At 42.3% G+C, this 26,372-nt stretch overlaps 1 long non-coding RNA gene across 1 annotated transcript; it reads right to left on the reverse strand.

Moving 5' to 3' along the window:
• LOC132400346 (uncharacterized) lies at positions 1–26,372 on the reverse strand. The gene is made up of 3 exons (XR_009514231.1): positions 26,021–26,372; positions 2,456–2,510; positions 1–382 (listed from the first exon to the last, which is right to left on the reverse strand). It is a non-coding gene; the product is annotated as an uncharacterized LOC132400346 (long non-coding RNA).

The raw sequence follows: 26,372 nt of genomic DNA on the forward strand, positions 1-26,372 counted from the left end.
CAGGGGTCAGCAACCTTTACCACTGAAAGAGCCACTTGGACCCGTTTCCCACAGAAAAGAAAACACTGGGAGCCGCAAAACCCATTTGACATTTAAAATGAAATAACACTGCATACAACATTTAGTTTTGCCTTTATGCTATGTATAAACAAACTATAATGTGTTGCATTTATGGAATTGATGAACTCCTGCAGAGAAAACGAAATTACATTTCTGCATGCAACAAAAACATTTTGAACTCCGAAAAAAAGACGTTGGGTTGAAGGTTACTTTTAAGTAAAATACTCAACGTCTATTTGAGTCCTTCTTGTATTTATGAAAAACGCCAAACTTAAATTTGCCGCCAGCAGCAAACCAAAAATAACGTCAGCCAGCTGTCAACCTGAAAAATAAAAGGAGTATTTCACTGAACAATGAAAACATATGAATATACGTAAAATAATAGGTAATTAAAATATTTATCATACTTGGTCAGGTTGACTCACACCTGACAATGCAGTTGTATTCAGTAGGGATCTATCGATGCTTAGGGGAGTGACCGGGAAGGATAATGTGTTTTTTTTCCTCTCTGAACTCACAGAAGCATTTCCCAAACGATGTTTGCATTGCGATGATTGCAGAATGTAAATACTCCGAATTTATCATGTCATGACCTTGTTTGAACTCTCTCAAATTGGGGAAGTGAGACAATGTGCCTTTCTGTAAATCTCTGGCAAGCACTGTCAACTTGCGCTCGAATGCCAAAACATCCTCCAACATGTGCAGGGCTGTACGTCCTTACCCCTGAAGAGCTGTGTTCAGCGTGACCAGGTGCGCTGTCATGTCTACCATGAAATGTAGCTTTTCCAGCCACTCTGGCTTTTCCAGCTCAGGAAAGGTGAGCCCTTTGCTGCCCAGAAAAGTTTTCACTTCTTCCAGACACGCGACAAAGCGTTTCAGCACCTCCCCTCTGGACAGCCAGCGATAAAAACACGTTGTAGCGGTGTGCTACACGCAGTCAGTAAACTGCAGTCAAAGATAGCTTTATTCGAACTAAACAGACTTGCTTTTAAGCCTCCCTCAACCCGCCCCCCCATGGGCGCGGATGCTGCAAAAGGCACGTACTCACAAACCCTCGTAGGCTATCTCCCTTAGCCTGAACGCTGGCTAATTGTGAGCCGGTTCGGATGTGTCAGGAAATGGGTCGCCACAACGTCTTATTTAGATTGTACAAGATCACCATAATCTTCAAATTTAGAATTACATTTCAAAAACTAACAAACTAACATAAAATACATTTTAATTAAATACTGACCAATTATTTCCCAAAGCAACAGGGAGCCGCAGCACAGACGTAAAAGTGCCACATGTGGCTCCGGAGCCGCGGGTTGCCGACCCCCGGTCTAGACTGTCCAGACCATTTTTAGGACCAGAGAGCACAGCCTAGAATCCAAGGACACTCCTTTAGAACAGAGGTGAGGAGGATTTGTTTTAGCCGGTGGTGGGGGGGGGTGGGGTTGAATCTGTGAAATTCATTGCCACAGTTGGCTGGGGAGGCCAAGTCATTGGGTATACTTAAAGCTGATAGGTTCTTAATTAGCAAGGGCTTTAAGTTATGGGGAGAAGGCAAGAAAATAGAATTGAGAGGCATAATAAATCAGGCATTGAGAAGGATATTTAATCAGGTGAGCAGACTAGATGGTCCAAATGGCCTAATTATATTCCGATGTCGAACGGTCTGAAATGCTAACTCACAGGGTGAGTCAACAATAAGGAAGGCAAACTCAATGTTAGCATTCATTTCAAGAGGACTAGAATATAAAGGCAAGGATGTAATGCTGGGACATTAAAGGACATTTGGAGTACTGTGAGCTTTTGTGCTCCATGTATAACAAAGGATGTGCTGGCATTAGGGAGGGTCTAAATGAGGTCTATGGGAATGACCCCGGGAATGAAAAGGTTAATGTGTGAGGAACATTTGATGGCTCTGGACCTGTACTTGCTGGAGCTTAGAGAATGAGAAGGGATCTCATTGAAACCTACGGAATAATGAAAGGCCTAGATAGAGTGGATGTGGGGGGGGGGCTGTTTCCTATAGTGGAATAGTCCAGGACCAGAGGGCACAGCCTCAGATGCCCCTTCAGATCAGGGATGAGGAGAGATTTTTTCAGCCAGAGGGTCGTGTACCTGTAGAATTCATTGCCACAGATGGCTGTGGAGGCCAAGTCATTGGGCATATCAAAAACAGAGGTTGATAGGCTCTTGATTAGTAAGGATGTCACAGGTTATGGGACAAAGCAGGAGAATGGGATTGGGATGGAAAATAAGTCAGCCATGTTTCAATGACAAAGCAGACTTGATTGGCTGGATGGGTTATAGTCGTGTGTGTGTGGTGATATGAGGGTGAAAGCAGATATGCACTAAGATAGATACATGCTCTTATCCTACAAGAGTTTGGATGTGCTCTTGACCTCACCTTGGCCTTGCACCTTATCGTCTGCTGCTGTGCACATGCTCTGTAACACCACGTTCTGCAACATGAGAAAAAAATTAAAAGTGATTATCAGGGAACCTTTAAGAAAAAAGAGTTTTACAGCACGGAATTGGGAGCTTTGACCTACCATGTTTATGCTCACCTATTTTCCCATCTATACCTATCTAATATTCCCACATTAGGTCTGTATTCTTTGATGATTTGGCTATCCAATCTAAACATTGTAATTGTTTCTGATTCCACCATCTCACCCGGCACTGTGTTCTACCTATCAACCACTCTCTCTGAAAATAAATTCTTCCCACTTTCCCACCATGGAGAAAGGATTCTATCTACCTTATATTTCTTCCAGTCCTAAAGAAGGATCTCGCCCGAAACATGTTTCCATAGATGCTGCCTGACCTGCTGAGTTCCTACAGCATTGTGTGTGTTGCTTTGTATTTCCAGCAACTGCAGGATCTCTCCTGTTCATCGTTCATGTAATATTGTATATTTAGCAAGTCTTCCCTTAGCCTGCTTTGTTCCAGCGAAAACAAACCCAGTCTATCGAATCTCCCTCTGTTACTAAAGTCTTCCGGTGCAGGCAACACCCTGCTGAATCAGCTCTGCACTCTCCTATCAATAGACAATAGGCAATAGGTGCAGAAGTAGACCATTCTGTCCTTCAAGCCTGCAACGCCATTTTGAGATCATGGCTGATCATCTACTATCAATACCCAGTTCCTGCCTTGTCCATATATCCCTTGATTCCCCTATCCATAAAATATCCATAAGATCCCTATCCATATCGTGGGCATCTGGAACTTGGCACAATACTGCAAGTATGGTTAAATGTCACAACCCCTACATTTTGTGCCATGACCTATGAAGGCTTACAAGCCATATGTCTTGTTCAACACTCTACTTAGAATGCCACATTCATGGAAATGTGGACATCACCACAACATCCCTTTGTTCATTGATTTTCCTTTGTGTGTTACATCTTACTGTAATGTCTAGCCCCTGTTTGATTTTCAAACATCAACAACTATGCCATTTTCTCCTTTTCTATTTTTCATTTATATAGTACTGTGCCACAGTCTTAAGGCGCACACACACATATATATCTCTTTTTCCAATATTTTTTATTAAATATTATATACACAAACACAGAATTCATAAGGATACTTACTATAAATCAAATAAAATAAATTGAATGATGAAATACAATTGTATGGTTAATTATATAAAATATCTACACCCCCTACCAAGACAAAGCTGGTTGGTAAAAAAAAACAAGAGAAAAAAAAAGAGTACTTTACCATATAGTGTTTTATAATAGTAGCCCAGATTTATATTTTAATAAGAATTCAAAGATTTTTAAAATAGTTCAGGAAGGGTCCCCAGAACATTTGAAAATCTTGGTTAGAATCAGAAATCAAACAATGAATCTTCTCTAGATTTAAACATGACATAACATCATATAACCATTGAGCATGTGGGCGGGGGGGGGGGGGCAACCTCCTTCCATTTAAGTAAGATCGCCCTCCTAGCCATAAGAGAAATAAAAGCCAGTACCCGCGAATGAGAAGGCTTCAAAATTATAACTCTTTCCTCAACAACACCAAATAAGGCAGCCAAAAGATTGGGCTTAAAACTAACTTTAAAAAGTACAGGAAAAGTTTGGAATACATCTTTCCAACATTTTTCAAGGCTCGAACATGACCAAAACATATGAATTAATGAAACCTCTCCAGTATTACATCTGTCACAGTAAAGAGATATATCTGCAATATGACGAGCGAGCTTGTCTTTAGACATATGAGCCCTATGTGCTACTTTAAATTGTATATATATCTAGGGTGCCCAAAACTTTAGCATACTACTCTGTTCATCAATATGGAGCAGACACCAAATCTGTAAATCTGGTGGGAGCAAAGGATGTTGGGAATGGTGAGGGTGGAGCCCTGTGGGAGGGTGTGGGACAGGAGGCTGAGAAGGAGTGCCAGGGCCGGAGGGGGAAGGGTGCAGACACACACAGTCCTGAAACACCAGGTAAAATCATTTGATTCTGAACAACTGGTTTATTGATCATTACAGAATGTCTCTCTGGTGTTTCTTGCTCCCTCCCCTCTTCCTTCCCTTTTCCCAATCATGATTCCCCTCTCCCTGCCCCCTTCCCACTCTCTTTCAACAATAGAGAACAATATCAGAATCAGGTTTATCATTACTCATGTAAGTCATGAAACTTTTCTTTTGCAGCAGGACAGTGCAATACATAAAATTACTGCAGTACTGTGCAAAAGTCTAGCTATACACACGTGTGCCTAAATCTTTTGCATAGTACTCTATGTGTTTTTTTTTGACAAGTTTACAAGTCTGCATCATTCCCTATTGATGCAAACTATTTGTTAAGAACCATACCCTTGTCTTTTGTCTCTACACATGGGCCACCATTTTGGCCTCAAATGAACTCTGCCTGTTATCCCCTGACTTTTAATGTGTTTGTAGAACAATCTCAGGTTTTCTTGGATGCTTCTTGCCAATAATTTTCACCCCCTCTTAACTTCCTTTGCAATTTTGCCACAGCATTTCTTGTATGCAATCTGTTTTCTGGAACATTGAACCCGTGATATCTACACTTCAAAAACTCTTTTGTCGGCGAAGTGCTTTGAGATGTCTTCATGTTGAGGAGGCTGTGCAGAAATGCAGGCACCTTGGTGTTAGTTCAAGCAGTAGCACTGTGTGTGTGTGTGTGTGTGTGTGTGTGTGTGTGTGTGTGTGTGTGTGTGTGTGTGTGTGTGTGTGTGTGTGTGCGCGCGCTCGCGCGCACGCATGCTGATTAATCCGATTTCTGTGGAAAAGCAAAATGTGAACCAATATTTTTCTGGATGTGAAGTCAGTGTTTGTGTTCTAGGTTCTTCATATGGAGGAGAGTGGAGTTAGGTAGTGACAATCAGTATTGCACAATGCCACGGACAGGTGTGACGTGGGCATGGACCTCTGTCTGCAGGCTAAATAACCTCACAGCATCTTTGAAGATTGTTGGTGCCAAGACTCAGCTGGGCTCATGGAATCTTAGAGTTGAAGGATTGCAATTGTACAGAAGGAGACCATTCAGCCCCTTGAGTCTATGCTGGCCTCTAGTAAAGCAATCCCATCTAGTAATGTATTCCCCTGATTTCCCCACAGCCTTGAAAGTTATTTTAGAACATAGAACATAGAAAACCAACAGCACAATACAGGCCTTTTGGCCCACAATGCTGTGCCGAACATGTACTTACTTTAGAAGTTACCTAGGGTTACCCATAGCCCTGTTTTTCTAAGCTCCATGTACATATCCAAGAGTCTCTTAAAAGACCCTATCGTATCCACCTCCACCACTGCCGTCAGCAGCCCATTCCACGCACTCACCATTTTCTGCGTAAAAAACTTACCCCTGACATCTCCTCTATACCTACTTCCAAGCACCTTCAAACTGTGCCCTCTCAGAGTGGCTGGAGGAACTCTGCCATTTTGTAGCAGAGTTTTAGGAAAAGCTCCTTCACCTCTGCCATTAGGTTTCTGAAAGGTCCATGACCCCATAAACACCTCACCATTCTTCATTTGCACTATTTGTCTATTTTTATAGTATTGTTATGTTCAAAATTCAAAGTACGTTTATTATCTAAACACGTATATATATGCAGCTTCGAGATCTGTCTCCTTGCAGGCAGCCACAAAGCAAAGAAACCCGGGAGAACCCATCAAAAAAAAAAAGACGGTCAAACACCCAATGGGCAGAGAAGAAGAGAAATCATGCAACAATAAAAATAAGCAAATAACATCCAGAACTGAAGATCACGAAGGTGAGCCCACAACCAGTCATCACTGCAGCCGGACCAGGAGCTCATCAGTTACAGGACACCGCCTCAGTTCATCGCAGAGGTGAGTAAACCTTGCAGAGCAGCCCGTCCCTCACCTCCGTCTCACAGTGCAATGTCTTGCACTGTGCTGCTGCCAAAAAAACATGGCATTTCTACTATTCTTTAATATTTCTGAAGTCAAGTCAAGTCACTTTTATTGTCATTTTGACCACAACTGCTATGTACAGTACATAGTAAAAATGAGACAACGCTTTTTCAGGACCATGGTGTTACATGACACAGTACAAAAACAACAGAGAGAGAGAAAAAAAAAACAACTACACTAGACTACAGACCTACCCAGGACCGCATAAAGTGCACAAAACAGTGCAGGCATTACAATAAATAATAAACAGGATATTAGGGCAGTAAGGTATCAGTCCAGGCTCTGGGTATTGAGGAGTCTGATAACTTGGGGGAAGAAACTGTTACATAGTCTGGTTGTGAGAGCCCGAATGCTTCAGTGCCTTTTCCCTGACGGCAGGAGGGAGAAGAGTTTGCATGAGGGGTGCGTGGGGTCCTTCGTAATGCTGTTTGCTTTGCTGATGCAGGGTGTAGTGTAAATGTCCGTGATGGCAGGAAGAGAGACCACATGCTCGATCGCTGAGCAGCAGTGAACCATCTGATTGGCCTATCAGAGTTCTCTTTAGGAACTAGTTGACTTGATCTGCATTTCTGATCTGGCTATTGTTCACGATGGCATTTAATAAAAAAACACCCCAATTTAACAAAACAATAAACCTGGTATAAGAAACCAAGTTATAATAAACCTGATTCTGATTAGCATCATTGGCGAACGTGATCATTTACTGACGCTATTATTAACATGGTTCTTTTAATGGTAGGTGTCCCTGGAGGTTCCCATCTCAAAACTGTCTCATCTGTACCAGCAGAGGGAGCACTGACCTCATTCATTCCACACAACTGAACCAGGTAGCTGGACCCTGGTCCCAATCACCCAGAGCCCTGACCCTGCGGACAGCTGTAACATCTAAACTTTACACACCTTCCTTTCGATTTGCTGATTTCAACATATCTTTTCACCTATTTTAACTAAAGTGAACAGCTGAAATGCACAGATGCCTTCCATGCACAATCAGAAATGCCACATTATGAGCATATAGCACCAATCTGCTGGAGGAACGCAATGGTTCGAGCAGCATCTGAGGGGGGAAAGGAGTTGCCAATGTTTTAAGCTGCATCCCTGGATGAGAACCCTGTTTTTGAGTTCTGACTCAAAGCACTGACAATTCCTTTCTTCCCACAGACACTGCTCATGCTGAAGGTTGCCTGTTGTAGTCACCCAGGGGACGAGACACTGGTGGCAGTGTGGCGCAGTGGACTTGGCGGCTGGCCCCTCCTGTCATTGCTGCCCTCTGGTACTCGCTCGGTGGAAGACAACCTGGACTGCGTTTGCCAGTGGCTGCATTGGCATGTATTGAGGAACTGCTGTGTGCTTGTTCTTGCAGAGATGTGGCTCTGGGATAACATGCCACTAACCATCAATCTACAGGCCACACACTCAGGGGCTTGGGCTATATTTACTTCGTGACTGTATGTCTTTCTGCTATCGTAAGCATATGTGCTTTGTGCTGTGTGTGACTGTTGGTTCTGCATTTTGTATCTTGGCCCAGGATTTTGTTTGGCTGTATCCGTGTGTATGGTTCAATGATGATTAAACTTGAACTTGAGTTCCTCCAGTAGATTGTTTGTTGCTCCAGATTCCAGCATCCACTGTCTCCAAAATTAACAAAAACTTCCAGTTTAACTCATGACTTCACCATTGGTGATGATCTGTGCCTGGCCATTCTTATTGGTCGTAATTAACAAGTCATTAAACAACCATCAACCAATTAAGGAGATCTAGAAACATTGGAGCCCTATGCTCTCCGGCTCCCTGAGCAGGTCCAGAGAGCTCATTACAGTGGTCGGCAGCTGACATCCCAGGGACTGGTCATGGCACGCATCAGCTTCAGCCCACTGCAATTTGCCCCTATTCAATTAAATTGACCCAACAACTGAACAGCAAAAGGCTCCAGCGCTTTGGCGAGAGGAGTGAAGATTGTGGAGAGCAAGTGAAGTCGGCTATCGCCTCCAATCTGGGCTGGTCTAAACAGCAAATTGTACCTCACACTAGGACCTGGGTCCTAGACCACGTTGCCTGGCGACTTACTCCAGGCCTGGAATTCATTAGCCAGCCTGAAGCCGCTCTCAAGCTCTCATGTCCCTGTTGACCCTAAACAATTTTTACCAATTCACCATGGAAATACACCAACGGGAATACTGGAAATCTGAAGTAAATACAAAAAAAAGATCAGAATAGGCTCATCAGGTCTGGCATCTATGGAGTTTCTACTTTCTCTATATGCTCAGAGATGTTAGATATTCTTCAAACATCCCATTCAATAATTTCAGGGTGTGATAGTGACACCAGGCCCTCTTCCTTTGTTCAAAGTGTTTCTGGAGCTGAATGGCTTTGATTATGTTGGGGTGAGACAGGGTCTTCTCTTCTTTCTGATTGGTCATACCTCATACCATCTATGAAGAAGGATGAAAGTAAGACCCAGCTAAGGTAACATTTGGGGCCCAGATACTTCAGGCCTAAAGGTCACCTTGGCATCTCAATGACACAGACTCTCCCTTCCTGTACTTTAGTGCCATCTAATTTTCAGAGGTGCCAGTAGACAATGATGTTATTCTATAGAAAGAAAAGCCACGATTTGCCTGGATGACAGGCAAACAAATAGGAACGAATTACCAAATAGGGAGGTTAGACCTCGGATCACCCAGGGAGTTGGAACATAGAGCAGATAGTATAATTGTCAATAGACCATGAAGTGGGAGGAACTGAAGGCTGGGAGAAAGATATCCTGCTGAAAGTGTCATTAGATCATGTGGGAGGGATTGGAGACCAGAAGAACATTTCTCCTGGTGGGAGGGATGGGGAGATGGGAGAGGGGCACCATCATGGACCTCTATATCACAGGAAGGGAGGAATTGGAGGCTGTGGTAAGGACCCCACATGGGGAAGAGTTCAAGATTGCCAGAAATCACATAACTGAGTGGTTCTGTGAACAGAGTTGCACCGAGGTCAGGACTGACAAAGGAGAGCTTAGTTCTGAACTTCTAATTCTTTTTATTGTTAGTTAAACTTCTTGCCTCCAGTGCCATTGAGAGTGGAAAGGGTGAGAACAACCCACTTAGTATCAATCAGTGCTCACCACATTGGCCCACTATAGCACCACAGTACCATAAAAAATACTCCAGAGGCCAGGTGAAACCCAAACCTTTCGGTTCCAAGGCAGAGAAAGGCCATCCATGCGTAAATATTTATAAGTACGCAGACGCATTGATGGAACTGTCCTGACGTTGCAAAACTCAAGAGCTGGCTTTCTTTAAAATAAATTTCCTGTCATTTCATTAAAAAGGAACAGGAATATTACAGCATAAACACATCAAACTTTCACCAGGAGCTACTTCTGTGCTGAGGCGTTTTATTATTTGCGCTTGGAGCTGACATTTAGTTGAGAGGGTTGGAGGGCTCAGAGCTGTTAGCCATCATTGTCGCAGAAGTGCAGACGTTTGTTGATATTACTCCACACGCGCAATTGAAGGATTTATTTGAAAATACCACTGTTATGGAATTCATCTGCCAGATATGAAATAAACTCAGATTTTAAGAAGACTATTTCATGCCATATTTGGATTTAATATCTACCCAGAAACTCACAACTGTTGCTTTGTCTTATTAACTTTGTCCAAATGTTCCAGCGCTTTGACCAAGTTTTTGGTCATCTGCCTGAAACTTGTTTGGTGCATGTGAAACTCTTTGGGCTGCTTGACTTTGGACAGTATAAGTGAATCTTGCTCAATGGGTCAAATCCTGTGTGTTACACACTGTCCTGTTTCAGGCACTGTTGGGTAAAAATCCCTCTTGACATTACTGTGGGAAAATCTTCTTCAGAAGGAATACAGTGATTCAGAGGTGGTTCAACAACAACACTTTATCAAGCTCATCTAGGAATAAATAGAGCTATTTCTTTAGATATTTCAACTGATAAAAACTGAAGAAACACTCCCCAAATGATGATTCTTAATTTATTTCTCCAATAAATTTTTACCAGTAATAAATATCAACTATTCAAAATTCATTTCATGCATTTGTTGCAAGATTGCCATATGTAATTTTGGAAGTGTGTATTTGTACCACTGCTTGTGGAATGCACATGCTAGTGGTGGTGACAACAAATACTTGAAAGAACGTTAAGATTCAGCTAATGAAATGCACAAAGTAAAACTTGAATTAGTCTGCAGTTGTTGCTGGTACTGATTCAAAATTAGTTAGGCATTTTTTTGGACATTATTCAAGAGATTGATAAAGCCCAAGTTTGGAAAGTGCTATTAGAAAACAAGAAATTAACTCAAAACGAAAATTAAATCTCAAGTGTCTGTCTGTCTCGGTACCATTTCCGATGTGGACGTTGGTGACCACGGTTTTCCATACAGATCTATCCCTTGTTCTTTGGATGACTTCCATTCCCTCGATGTGTAGCCACCTGGCTAGGCTTTTGATATACATAAGCCGAGGTCTTCCTCTAGGTTTGCTCCCCTCAATCTTTCCAGAGAATATGAGTTTTTCTAGTTCATCTCTTCGCATGATGTGTCCTAGGAATCTGAGTTGTCTTTCTCTTATTGTTGGTATGAGTGATCCAACAGCTTGGGCTCTTCTGAGAACTTCTTCATTTGATGTGTGTGTGGTCCACGATGTTTCTAACATTCTCCTGTAGAACCATAATTCAGCTGCTTCTAGTCATTGCTGGGGAGCAGTTATTTCCATAAGTCAGGACAGAATAAATGTAGCAATGCAGTATTGTTTTTAGTGTACATGCTCATCTTTCTGTCTGTTAATATGGTCTTTTTTTGAACTTTATTGAACAAATACATATCTACGAACAAGCATGGGCTATCAGTCCACAGTTTACTGCACAATGGTAAATACCTATAATAACAATACCAGGGGTAGAAGAGAGTAGGAGCAAGAGAAAGAAGAGCAAATACATACAATTACATACAAACACAAACATACATACTTTACTTCACCCCTCAATGTAGATTTACATCTATTTTAAATAAAATCACAGTCCTCAGCAAATCAACTGAAGTCCTGCATTTTACGAGGCCCCTGTATGGGCCTTTCACTGTGCCAGGTACACTATAACAGAGTTCCATCTTTCCAAGTAAGAGTCCATTTCCAGTTGTAAACTTGCAGTGATATTTTCCATACAGTTCACTTCTTCCAATCTCTGTGTCCATTGTTCCAAAGTGGGTGGGTGAGATTTAAGCCAGTTGACAGTTATCATTTTATGAGCAACCAGAATCAAGACTCTTAACGTATATAGTTTATTCTCCTCTAATGCAGATTGCAGGAGGTTGCCTAAAATTAAATGTCTAAGTTCAAAGGGTATACTTATATCTAAAATCCTTCTTATTTCCTCAGTGATCTTGGACAACATCAGTGGCGTGCAGAGGGGAGACTTGCAGCATGGGCAACTGCCGGGCTTCCATACAACCTTGCCCAGGCCTGCGCCCTGGAGAGGATACTCCAGTAGACTTTCCAAGCACAGATCCATGGCCTTGCGAGACTAACAGATGCCACCATAATGATAATACTAACAGGGTTTTAAAGTACCTCATCCTTATTTTCCAAGCAAATTCCCTCCAATTGGGACTATTCAATCATTTATGCCATGACTCCCAAGACCTCTGCTACACTTCCTCTTCTATTATGGTATTTACCTCCAATTCCCACTTATGTTTAACATCTAACGTGTTATCCATTGTATCCAGGTGCATTTTTTTATATGTATAAGATCCAATTTTCTGCGATTGTGTCCTACCCATGATGATCTCTATCCAAAATTTTTCCAAGTTATTTGGCTATATTTTAAGATTGTTCCATTTTTTGTGTGATGTAAGGTAACATCTATTTTGGAGGAATCTATAAAAGTTGTTTGATACAAGATCTAATTCAGTTTGGAGTTGGAAGAAAGATTTGATCGCCTCACCGTCAAACATTTGGTCCATAATCACCAGGCCTCTTTGCGCCCACCTGTTAAAACCAGAATCCAGTCTTGCTGGAATAAAATCTGAAATGAATGCATTTCTGGTTGCCCTTGATATAGTCCTTGGAAGATCTAATTTTTTCCTAATTCTATCCCATACTTTCAATGTATAGTTAACCCATTTATTCTGAGTCTCAACATTCTTCAACACGTTTGGGTTTAAAAAGGGAAGAGCTGCTAAAGATAACTCATCAACTGAGTTTTGCTCTATGTGAACCCATCTTGAATCCACGTCTTCTCTGATCCATGACACAATTGCTCTTAATTGGGCAGCTCAATGATAGGTCTTTAAATGAGGTAAAGCTAAACCTCCCTGTTTTTTATTTGAGTATAACACTTGTAGTCTCACCCTGGGCCTCTTTTTCTGCCATATAAACCTACAGATGAGTCTATTCAACATTTTAAAAGTAGATGTAGGAACTATCATGGGTAGAGCACTGAAAAGAAAAAGAAACCTGGGCAAAATATTCATCCTGGTCACTTCTACTCTACCTATCAGTGATAAAGGAAGCATCTCCCAATGTTCAAGATCTCTCCTCACTTGATTAATAAGTTTAACATAATTGGCTGCAAAGAGCTGGGAGGAACTATGAGGTAAACTAACCCCCAAATATCTAAAGCCCTGTTTTGGCCAACGAAGCGTCATTTCATCATCCAGCTGGCTTGGCCAGGTCCCTCTAATCATCACAACTTCAGATTTTGCTTCATTAACTTTGTATCCAGAGACCTCTCCATAACTTCTCAAACATTGCATAAGCAGGGGAACCAATGAGAGAGGATTCTTTATAAAGAGAAGAATGTCATCTGCAAATAAAGTTATCTTATGGGTTATACCTCCTTTATCTGTTATACCCTCAATTTGTTCATTTTGTCTTATTAACTCAGCCAGTGGTTCGATGCTTAAGGCAAATAATATCGGGGATAGGGGACTTCACTGTCTGGTTCCCCTTTTGAGCCTGAAGAAATTGGAACAGTATCCATTTATTCTAATGCTGGGAATTGGATCTTTATTCAGTGTCTTTATACAACTTCGAAATGTTGCATTAAAACCCATTTTTTCTAAGGTATAGTCTCATTATATCCAATCCACCCTATCAAATGCCTTCTCGGCATCTAAGCCAAGAAGCATTGAAGGGTGGACAGATCTCTGTGCTAAAGACTGGATATTATTTGATATATATATATATATATATATATATACTCTTCTGACATTATTTTCTCCCTGGTGGCCTAGATTAAATCCAGTTTGATCTAGAGTAATTAATTTTTTTATATATATTTCTGTAGTCTCTTTGCTAAAATAGAACAAAGAATCTTCACATCAGTACCAAGCAGGCTGATAGGTCTATATGAACTACATGCTATAGGGTCCTTTCTATCCTTGTAGATTACTGATATGATTGCCTCTGACCAGCTCTCCGGGGGAGGGGGGTCATGTTTATTCAGAGCATAATTACAGAAAACCTAATTTGCATAAATTACATAATTACCTTTACATAAAATTGGAGTAAGTTCTGTTGTAGATACCTTATAGAACTCACCCAGAAATCCATCCATACCCGGAGATTTATTATTTTTCAATGTTTTAGTAACATCTTTTATTTCTGGTTCTGACATTGGTTGTGTCAGTGGAACAATCTCAGTTTCTGAAAGTTTGTTTATACAGATGTCTCTGAAAATTTTGTCCAGCTTGCCTTTATTTTGTGGTGGATCGGAAGAATCGCACAGATCTTTATAGAAGGCCATAAACGCCTCTGCTTCATCATTTGGGTTCGATACCTCAGAGAAAGTTAAAGAATGTATAATTTTTGGTACAACTCTGTTAGATTGTGCCTTTCTCAACTGAAACGCTAACAGACGGCTGGCCTGGTTCCCCATCCCATAATACTTCTGATTTGTGTATCTAAGTGCTCCTTCCACTTTATATGTCAGCGACTCATTCAAGGCATCCCTACACTTCTGTAGGTCTTTCCAATCATCCTTGTTCAGTGAGCCAATATTTTTTCCTTTTAATGGGGTGATTGATTCCATTAATATTACAACTAATTATGTTCAAAGTGGCCATGATACACTATCTCTCTTACTACATCACCACCCCTCTCTCAGCTTTAACCAAACCCAGCAATTTATAGTATAATAACTGAAAAACTTGTGATGACCTGCCAATGCCCAGAGAACTATTTACAAAAGAATATAACTCATAAAACACAACAAAATCAAACAAAATTTCCAGAAACCCAGTTGGACTTTTAAAATTCCTGATAAAACAAATTATTACAACTACTTTTTCTCTTACCAAGACCACCCCCTGATAATAATTAGGCAGAGAGTAATGACAGCTGCTTCTCTCTGGGGAACATGTACACAGTGCTTTCATAGCTACAAACTACAGAGAAAACATAGATCCCTCTGATTGAGTTGTTGCCCTCCCTTGGCGATTCATTTTCCTCTTCTGTCTGCTTAACAAAATTTAACTCGCCCTCCCCCCCCACGAAACTGCATTGTACAGTATATCAAAATACAAGGGGTGATTGATAAGTTCATGGCCTAAGGTAGAAGGAGTCGATTTTAGAAAACTTAGCACATTTATTTTTCAACATAGTCCCCTCCTACATTTACGCACTTAGTCCAGCGGTCATTGAGCATACGGATCTTGGACTCCAGGAAGTGTCCACAGCAGGGGTGATTGATACGTTTGTGGCCTAAAGTAGAAGGAGTTGAGTTATACAGCTCTCGTTACATGCACATGCAGGTCAACAATTTTAAGTGATTTTGCAGAAACCTTGATGTTAATAACATCTCCTTCTACACTGGGCCACAAACTTATCAATCACCCCGATGAGTTATTAACTTCAAACTTTCTGCATAATCACTCAGAGTTGAACTGCATGTGCATGTAACGAGAGCTGTATAACTCATCTCCGTCTACCTTAGGCAATGAACGTATCAATCACCCCTGCTGTGGACACTTTCTGGAGGTCCAAGATCCGTATGCTCCAGGACCGCTGGGCTAAGTGCGTAAATGTAGGAGGGGACCATGTTGAAAAATAAATGTGCTAGGTTTTCTAAAATTGACTCCTTCTACCTTAGGCCACAAACTTCAATCACCCCTCGCATGTCAGTTACACTGGTAAATAGTTGTACATTTTGGCAAAGACAGTTAAATATTACTCACACCCAGAAATTGTTAATCAGTCCAAAGAAGACACCATTCATAATACTTCCTTCTTTGAAAGAAAAAATGTAGTTGTCCTCTTCTAATGTCAGGAAAGCTCTCGTGTCTGCCTCCGGCAGCGCAGTGCCCCCTCCTCCACTGCACCTGCCGTACCTCGCTGATGAGTCGATGCTCTAGCTTCTCCCTCCCACTCAGCGGCACGGAGATGTCCGGGTTGTTCAGTGTGGATACACCTTCAATCAGGGAAGGAAAGGTCTTCACTCCAGTGTCCAGGTTTACTCTCAGCTGCACTGGGAAGCGACTGTTTGCTTCCACCCCTTTCTGCTTTAGCTGCTTGATCGTGGCGTGGACCTTTGCTCTTCTTTTACGGACCTCAGGAGAGTAGTCCTGATCAAAGTAGATGACTCTGCCTTGAAACGTAACTTGTTTTTGAGCCCGTGCTTGATGCAGTCCAAGAAGCGCACAATGACGGAGCACGGTGGTGCAGAGGGCGCGGGCTCTCTGATCAGGGATTGGTGGGCTCTCTCAATGTGTATATTTAAGTCCTCTGGCAGCCGAAGCATTGTTTTAATTAACTGTTTGACAAACCCCACCATGTCTCCTTTCTCACTACCCTCAGGTATCTGATAGAGTCTTAGGTTATTTCTTCGTACGTGGTTCTGGAGATCATTGCAAGCTGCGGGAAGAGTGGCATCTCTCTTCAACAGGTGTTTAAGTGCGCTCTCATGCCAGAACCGTGCGTCCTCATTAGCACTAATTCTGGACTCACACTCGGGACAGTTCTCCTCAAGTAGGTCCAATTGTTCCTTCAGATCTGTTACCGAGGTCTCCAGTCTAGATAGGGATGCCTTAGTGTCTAAAAATTACTCTTGATTTTCTTTTCTCAGCTGTTTCAGCTCACGTAAGATCACGGCCATATCTTTGTCCTTGTCGTCTTTGCTAGCTTCGGCCTAGCTGTATCTCTTTGTATTTCTTGTTTTCCAGTGTGTTTTGAAGTTCAAGATGCCATACTCATGTTCCGCTACTCTTTACTTAGCAAAAATATCTTTCATAGATTGTCAAAAGTAACTTAACAGCTATTATTCTTCGAGTTTCGTGGGAGGGAATGCAAGGCAGGTCATCACCGGAAGTCCTGGTCTTCATCTCCTGGAAAGCTTCTTTCGCCATTGCTATACTGTATTTGATATCTGTGTCGCACCTGCCAAGACTTGTTATTTGGCTGCCAAGATATCTGAATTTGTTGACTTGCTTGATGCTTGTATTTCCGATCTTGATCAAACGTTGTGGGATGTTTGTCTTTCTGGCGATGACCATGCTTTCTGTCTTCTTGGTGCTGATTGAGAGGCCTCTGCGATTACTTTCTGCTGCCACCATAGTGAGTAGTTCTTGAAGTTTTGTTTCTGAGTCAGCTATTAGTACAATATCATCAGCATATCTGATGTTATTTATATTATGGCCTCCAATTGTGTGTCCTTTAACGTCTTTGATACTTCTCAAAATATTTTCACTATACAGGTGGAAGAAGTCGGGTGAAAGGACAAAACCCTGCCTGATCCCTCTCATGATATTCACATTCTCACTCACTTCTCCTTCTATTCTGGTCCCGGTATAAGTTTCTTAAGAAACGTATATCTTTCCCATCTATGTCAAGATCTTGAAGCACTTCCAGGAGATCTTGGTGTCTGACAGTGTCAAAAGCTTTTGTATAGTCGATGAAACATAGGTAGATGTCTTTTTGTACCTGGATGGCTCGTTCACAGATCATCCGTAGCATGAAAATTGCATTTCTGGTTCCAGTGTTTTCCACAAAGCCGCATTTTTTTTTACTGATTTCTGGGTTTATACAGCATCTTGCTCTCATCGTGATTACTCTGGGAATAATTTTTGCCACGTGGCTCATCAGGCTTATTGTACGATGTAACTCACAGATGTTCTGTTGCCCCCTCTTTCTGTGAAAGTGTGATGAACACTGATTTACTCAAATCATCAGGTATCTCCCCATGATCATAGATTTAATTTGTTATTTCTGTTATTTTCTCTATTCCAACATCATCTAAGGCCAGAATCATTTCAACAGCGATGTTGTCGGGACCATTTGCTCTCTTATGTCTTGTTTTATTTATGGCTGCTTGAATTTCTGATTCTAGAATGTTAGGTTCTTCGAGATTCTTCATGTTTGGCTTTTCTTCTCTTTGGCCTTCAAAAAGTTCTTTTATATATTCTGTCCATCTGTTTAGGATTTCCTCTTTGCTCATAATTAAGCTGTCGCCTTTAACCTTGATGCATTCACTTGCTGAGCAAGGTAATTTCCACATTCATTTTATGCATTTGTTGCAAGACTGCTGTATGTAATTTTGGAAGTGCATATTTGCACCACTGCTTGTGGAATGCACACGCTAGTGATGGTGACAACAAATACTTGAAAGAACATCAAGATTCTGCTAATGAAATACACAGAGTATAACTTGAATTAGTTTGCAGTTGCTGCTAGTGCTGGTTCCAAATTAGTTAGGCATTTTTTTTTGACAGAACAAAAATTAAATCACTAATATCTGTCTGTCTAGGTACCATATCCGATGTGGATGTTGGTGACCATGGTTTTCCATACAGAATGATCCCTCATTCTTTGGATGACTTCCACTTCCTCGATGTGTAGCCACCTGGCTAGGCCTTTGATATACATAAGCTGAGGTCTTCCTCTAGGTTTGCTCCCCTCAATCCTTCCAGAGAATATGGGTTTTTCTAGTTCATCTCTCCGCATGACGTGTCCTAGGAATTTATTCAAGAGATTGACAAAGCCACTGGATTGTCAACAGCTACAAAACAACCCTCATCTGAAAACAGAATACACAATCAAGGTGAAAAACCATTTTCAATTGCTGCAGGATGAAAGAGGCAAATCTTCCTGGGACAAACTGAAGAATCCATGGTTGAAGCTGCAAGAGAAACCGTCCCACGAAAAGAGCGGAAAAGTAAAAAGAAATGGATACCGAAGATATAATACAATCGATGCAACACAAAAAAACCCATCAAACCCAGAGGCAGTGAAGAATACAAACAACTTGATAAGACAATGAAAAGAAAATGCAGAGAAGCTAAAGACAGATGACTAAATGAGAAATGCTCAGAGATAGAAATGCTATAAACCCGTAACTCTGGAACAAAAATCACAAATGAGAGGAAATAAATAAACACCAGGCAATGCCAGGGATGCTTAATTAATATTTTAAATTTCGAAGTAAATTTATTATCGAAGTACATATATGTCACCATATACAATCCTGAGATTGCAGGCATGCTCAATAATTCCATAACAGAATAATAACCGTAATAACATCTTGAGTGTTTAACCAGTGTGCAAAAGGCAACAAACTTTGCCAATACAAAAAGAAAGAAATAATGTGTGGAATGAGCTTCCTGTAGAAGTAGTAGAAGCCAGTTCAGTTGTGTCACTTAAGGTAAAATTGGATAGGTATATGGACAGGAAAGATGTGGAGGGTTATGGGCTGAGTGCGGGTAGGTGGGACTAGGTGAGATCAAGAGTTCGGCACGGACTAGGAGGGCTGAGATGGCCTGTTTCCGTGCTGTGATTGTTATATGGTTATATGGTTATAATAATAAATAAATGGGCAATAGATAACAAGAACATGGGATGAAGAGTCCTTGAAAGTGAGTCCATAGGTCATGGAAATATTTCAATGATGGGATAAGTGAAGTTGAGTGAGGTCATCCTCTCTGGTTCAAGAGCCTGATGGTTGAGGGGAAATAACTGTTCCTGAACCTGGTGGTGTGAGTCCTGAGGGTCCTGTAGCTCCTTCCTGATGGCAGGAGTGAGAAGAGAGCATGACCTGGATGGTGGGGGACCCTGATGATAATATTAATAAATTAGATGTTAAAACTACTCTTTGGTTTGTCAAAATGCTTATGGATCCCTGGTAACTGTTTCCTGTCTTGTCAGTACATCACCTTAGTTCTGTTTGAGCAATTTTGTAGTGCCCTGGGTTAAGCATGGTAGATTCCTTTTAAAATAACAGCAGCACTTTCCACACCTGAAATTCAGTTCCTTGAACTTAAACCAAACTATAGTTTAAGAAGTGGCATACGTTGTACCAGGATCAGCATCAAGCACATTTTAACATTAGTGACTGGAGATGAATTTCTAGGGAAAACTAATGCTACTGTTACGTACCTGTGACACGTGACAGTGGTGTTGAAGCTATACTGGACTTAAGGTAGTGGTCTTGTGATGGTGGAGTGACGTCATTTTCCCGCCAGTAGAGGTCATGTTTTTTACAGGGTATAAAAGGAGGACCCCTCCCTGTGAGGAGGGGCAGTTCGTGGCTGGATTTGCCATTTTGACTTCACGCCACTGCGTGGTTCAATATTATGATGCAGATTGGTTGAAAGATGGAGGTTTATTTAATGCCTAAAGTTTAAAAGGTCATTGCCAGCAGTTTCTTTACAATACTGTCAGTTAAAAATCAGTGGAGAGTGAAGATCGGAGTTCGGGAGTTAAAAGATCGAGGAAAGTCGATTTCGACGGTGAAACAGGTTCGACCTTGTTTGATCCTCATTCAGAAGGAATTTGTTGGCTGTCCCCGTGTTAATCCCTGCGAAAGAGCAGAGGATTGGGAACAGTTTTGTCAAGGAAAGGTCAGTGCCTTTAAGCTGTTTCATTTCCATCTTCATAAATTCTTCGTGGGAAAAGTGCAGTTCAACTGGGAACCACAACAACACGACGTGAAAGAGAATTTAAATCATCTAAAAGGTCTCTCCTTTAATGGACTGTAAACATTTTGAACTTTTGCAGTACTACTTTGAAGAACTGTTTAAGCTTCATTGCTTTAAGAACTGTTTAAGCTGCCGCACAGCAGCTGATTTCCGGTTACGTTAGTGGTTTGTTTACTTTTGGGGGTTTGTTTTCAGTGTTTAATAAATGTTTTATTTGTTATAAAAACCGCTGCCTCACTCATATATTTATTGTTGCTGAATCCGTAACACTACTGACAGAAGGCTTGGTAATCAGGGAATGGGCTGGAATGTATTGATTGAATGCACAGTGGAAGTGGAGTCAATAATAACATTTTAGTCGTCAGAGAGGATCTCTGATTTTTTTTTAAAAAGCGTAGGACTTTTGGAAAAGAGTGGGAGAGTGGGGCTTAATTGTTAGTTCTTTCAAAGAGGCAGTAACAGATCTAAATACCTCCCTCGGCTCTGTTTGTCCCTGATTCTCCAGTGGTATTGTGCCTGAGCCTCTTGAAGAGTGTATATAGTGTATCAATTCTAACTTTTTGTGCAGTGCCAAAGGATCATGAACTCCACATGCCACACTTCTATTGTCAACAGACTCCTGGGCCATGCTGTTCAATATTGGGAGTAGATACAAAAGTTTGAGAGCACGTACCAGTTGATTCAGGACAGCTTCTGTCCCACTTATATCGGACTCTCATATGCTACAGGACAAACTCCTGATCCTCCAACCTGCATCATCACGTCATCTGCACTGAACTCCCTCTTTAAATGCAAAGCTATATTTTTCGTTGTGTTTTTTTTTACTGCTGTATAATTATGTATGATATGGTCCATCAGAATGGCATGCAGAACAAAAGCTTTTCACAGTGTCTCGGTACATGTGCTGATAATAAGCCAATCCAACCCATCCAGTCAGCTCCCTATCCCTGCAGTTTGCTTTGGGAGCAATACTCCACAGGAGCGTGCACTTTCTCGTGTCAGTGACTTTGCCCTTCCGTCCACCTGGCAACCCTCAGCAAGGCATGACCTAAATTGCAGCCTGCTCTAGGGCAGGGTGACAGCCAGTCGCACATCACGTCCTTAAGTGAGTCAGTCAAACCCCAGCGGAGGCAGTACTGGCAATACAATGGCTAACCCAGTGACACGTTGCACCACATCAGTGGGAAAGCCAGCTACTGAAGCTGACACATCACTGGCCTGACGACACCCGTCCCCAGGAGCATCCCAACAAATCTAGTTTGCAGCTGGAAGATCTTGGTTTTGTATCATTTATTGTTTAACAAGCCCAGATCTTTTTATTCAGTCCCTAAGGTCTTTTGAATTGAGTGAATAGTCATTTCTGAAGGCAGTTAACAGTCAACCTGTGTGCCTGGAGTTGTGTGCTTAGCCCACTGCTCTACTCGCTTTATACCCAAGACTGTGTTGCTAGACATAGCTCAAATACCATCTGTACATTTGCTGATGATACAACCATTGTTGGTAGAATCTCAGATGGAGATGAGAAGGCGTACAGGAGTGAGATTGTCAGTACTTACAGTTGAAGTCTGTCTTTTTGTGTGTTTCCCACCTGTCAGTCTGTGGTTTTGTATTACCACATGTTCCTGTCCCCGCTCCTGCTCTGCTCCAGCCCCTGTATCACTGAGCACTCCGTCTCTTACCTGCTTCTCATTATTACCTGCATTGCTGCCACCCGTGTCTCATTGTGCTCCACCTGTCATCTGCCTCTCTGGTTATTGCTCGGTGTATTTCAGTCCAGTGTTTTCACCTGTTTGTTGTCAGATTGTACCAGTGAGTTTTCCTGAGCCTTTCCAGCATTTGTGTCTGTCTGTCTGTCTGTATATCGACTCTGTTTCCTGATTCTGGTTTTTGGATTTCTCTGGATGTCTTGATCTCTGCTTGAACTTTGACGCCGACTTTGTTTGCACCTCGGGATTTGTTACTCAATTAATATCACTGTGTGCACAGTACTGCATCTGTGATTGGATCCCTGCTCCAGCGTCCTGACAGTACAATCTTGCAGTATGGATATATTCCAGATTCTTGTGATCAGTCCAGTCTAAGAATGGCACCTTTGCTCCCTCCAGCCAATGCCTCCACTCCTCCAGAGCTAGCTTCACAGCCAGCAGCTCCCGGTTTCCGACATCGTAATTCCACTCCATGGGAGTCAGGCGGTGAGAGAAGAAGGCACGGGGTGTACCTTCTCATCCTTGGCCGAGCGCTGAGAAAGAACGGGTCCTACACCAATGTCAGGCGCATCCACTTCCACAATGAACCGCCGGTCTGTGTCGGGTTGAATAGGATGAGGGCAGAGGTGAAATGTTCCTTCAGGTCAGAGAATGCTTTTTCAGCAGCAGGGGACCAGGAGAATCTGACAGCCGATGAGATAAGAGCAGTGAGGGGTGCAGCCAGTGTACTGTAATTTCTGATGAAGCAGCGATAGAAGTTAGCAAAGCCCAAGAAGCGTTGCAACTCCTGACGAGTCAAAGGCTGGGGCCATTCGACCACCACCTTGACCTTCTGTTGGTCCATCTGAATGGAACCGCCTGAAATTACATACCCCAGGAAGGAGACTGTATTGCGATGAAACTCACATCTCTCAGCCTTCACAAAGAGCTGGTTCTCCAGAAGGTGCCGGAGAACTCTGCGGATGTGACCTGTGTTTTCAACCAGGGACTTAGAAAAAAAGCAAAATGTCGTCAAGATACACAAACAAATTGGTTCAGCGTGTCCCTGAGATCGTCATTTACCAGGGCTTGAAAGTTGGAGGGGGCATTGGTGAGACTGAATGGCGTGACCAGGTGCTCATAATGGCCTGAGGTGATGTTGAAGGCCGTCTTCCACTCGTCTCCTTCGCGGATGCGGAGAAGATGGTAGACGTTATGGAGATCAAGCTTGGTGAAAACTGAGGCTTCTTGCATCCATGCATTGATTACCAGGGATTGAATGAAGTCACTGTTAAGAACTGATATCCTCTTCCACTCATGATCTCGGCATTTGAACTACTACAAGGAAACCAATACTGTACGCAGTACTTCAGATTTGGTTTATATTTATACCCCAAATATTGAACAGACCAATAAGTGTGACTGGTTTCCTTCTCATTAGTGAATCTGAAGGGCTGGTCATGACTAGACTGAATTCCTGCCTCAGCAAGGACCTGGACCCCCTGCAATTTGCCTATCGCCACAATAGGTCAACGGCAGACACTATCTCAATGGCTCTTCACACGACTTTAGACTACCTGGACAACACAAACATCTATGTCAGGATGCTATTCATCGACTATAACTTGGCATTTAATACCAACATTCCTGCAATCCTGATTGAGAAGTTCCAGAACCTGGGGCTCTGCAATTGGATCCTCGACTTCCTAACCGGAAGACTACAATCTGTGCATATTGGTTTTTACATATCCTTCTCGCTGGTGATCAACACTGGCGCACCTCAGGGGTGTGTGCTGAAGCCCACTGCTCTACTCTCTATATACACATGAATGTGTGGTTAGGCATAGTTTAAATACCATCTATAAATTTACTGATGATTTACAAGTCCAGTAATGTGACCGCCATAATAACTTTTCCCACCACGTGTGCCCCCACCCATACCCCCCCCCCCCGCTCCGGAGGAGTGACCAAAGAAAGTTTCCCCCAGTTCTTTTTCTGATGCCACTTCAAGATGTGTTTCCAAACTTGTTGGAAATCCCAGTAATAATCTCCAATGCCCCAGTAATTTCCAGCAGCAGCAAAATGTTGAAAATTCAAAAACAAACTGCAGATACTGAAAATTTGAAATAAAAACAGAAAATGCTGGAAGTGCTCATCAAGTCAGGCAGCATCTGTAGAGAGGAAACACTTCCAGTAAAAGATCCTTTGACAGAAGTGGGGAAAGGGAAAGGAGTTTTTTTTTGTTGTGGAGAAGGTGGTAGGACAACTGGCATGTCTCTGATATGGTGAGGTCAGTGTTGCTGTTGAAACAAGCTGGCAGATCATCCTGTTGAGGGGTACTGTGAGGAGTTAGAGGGAGGAACCAACAGTAAATCTGAGATGATGGGAGTTCATGAAAGTAAAACATCATGATGTGTGGGATTTTGATAATGGAGAGAGAAAACTGAGCTAATACCATGACTGGATGCCTTAGTAAAGCTCCCAGTAGCTGGAAAACTTCCTTTGCCAGGTAATAAAACTGTTGCTGAGAGGAAATGAGGAAATGGCATCCTGTGTGAACAAAAGTAAATGTCCCTTTGCAAAATGGCAAATGATACAGGGCTCTGGAATTAGAGTTGGACTGTATTTGTAATGGGTTAGAACAAGGCCAGTGGGGGGAATAGTCTGCATGAGCCTTTATCATTCTATTTTGGCAATGCAGCAGTGTCCACAGAAGATGGAAAGCAGATGGCAAAAATGAATTCAACACTTACAAACAGTGGACAGATTTATAGAAGTTCTGTCCAAGAAACAAACCCTCTAACAGTTGTTGAGACTGTAAAACTTCCCTGGCTCCAAGCCACTTCCGAATCGGCTCCACAGTATGGCAAAGTGAGCTTTGGGCCACGATGGACCTCCTCCCAGTCAGTGTTACTTCACTGCACAAAGGAGTCTGTGATTCTCTACAAGCCGAAAGATCGCATGGGTGGAACTTTACGGATAGCCATGAATTTTCAATGATGAAAGAGCGATTCACAGGTGCGAAGTGAGGTCTGGTCAGGTACCCATGGAGGCAGAGGCCTCTGCTGATTGGGTGATATGAATTGAGATGGGAGGAGGCCTTTGCTGTGGATGAATGCTATTAAGGACTAGATAGTCTGAATGGCAGACGGGGGAACATTCACTTAGTTCATGTCCACACATCTTTAACCTCACAAAATAGAAGTATGACCTCTGTAGTTAATTTCACAAGCTGCCAAAGAATTAGAATCTGAGGAAATAGGAAAATCCCAATTGGCCCTTCGAGCCTACTCCACCATTTAAAATGATTCCATAACTGATCATTCCAAGTTCAGTCCCCGTGCCAGTTTTCTCCCCACATTCCTTGACCTCTCTAGCATAAGAACAACAGATTTTTTAAAAATATACAATGCTTTAGCTTTAATTGCTTTCTTTGGCGGAGAATTCCATAAGTTCTTCACTCTCTGGGAAAATAAATTTCTCCTCATTTTCATCTTAAGTGTCTTACCCCTTAGCCTTGAGGGATATACTCCCCCATCATGGAGATACCTGCCATCAGGAGCAGCCTTGCTGCATCTGATCTGTCCAGTTTTGTACAAAGTTTCTAGATTTCAATGGGACCCCACCTTTTCTTCAAAAGTCTTGTGAAAATAAACCTAAATGATCCAACCTCTATCCATATGTCAGACAGAGCAGATACAGGGCCTTTGACCCAGTCAACCAGATGACCACCTAAGCTAGTCTCATTTATCAGCATTTGACCACTTTCCCCTTAAGCCTTTCCTACACATGTACCTCCACGGTCTTTTAATTTTTAATCTGTCACCTCTCCCACCCCAGTAATCTGTCTGTGGGGAATGGGGGGGGGGCAACATCAGAAAGGCAGCTCTACAATGGCACGTATCAAAAACTCCATTCCTGCCAAAGTGAACACTCACCAATATACTTACCGACAGAAACGCTCTACCAACAGGTGCCATCGCATCTGTCAAGCACCTGGCCCTGACACTCCTAGGAAACAAGGACACTTACGTCAGTTTGCTGTTTCTGGATTTCAGTTCAGCATTCAACACTATTGTCCCACAGACCTTGGTGAACAAACTCCTGCTCCTCGGTCTAAATGCACCACTGGGCAACTGGGTGTTGGCCTTAACTAACAGATCTCAGATAGTCAGATTGCATAACCACTTCCCCCTCCCCATCATCCTCAACTCCGGTGCCCCTCAGGGCTGTATGCTGTGCACTCTGCTCACACACACTTGCACGGTCAAACACCCTGTTGTGTATTAAAGATTTCAGTAA

Source organism: Hypanus sabinus, chromosome 10, assembly GCF_030144855.1.
Source record: "Hypanus sabinus isolate sHypSab1 chromosome 10, sHypSab1.hap1, whole genome shotgun sequence".
Classification (NCBI taxonomy): domain Eukaryota; kingdom Metazoa; phylum Chordata; class Chondrichthyes; order Myliobatiformes; family Dasyatidae; genus Hypanus; species Hypanus sabinus.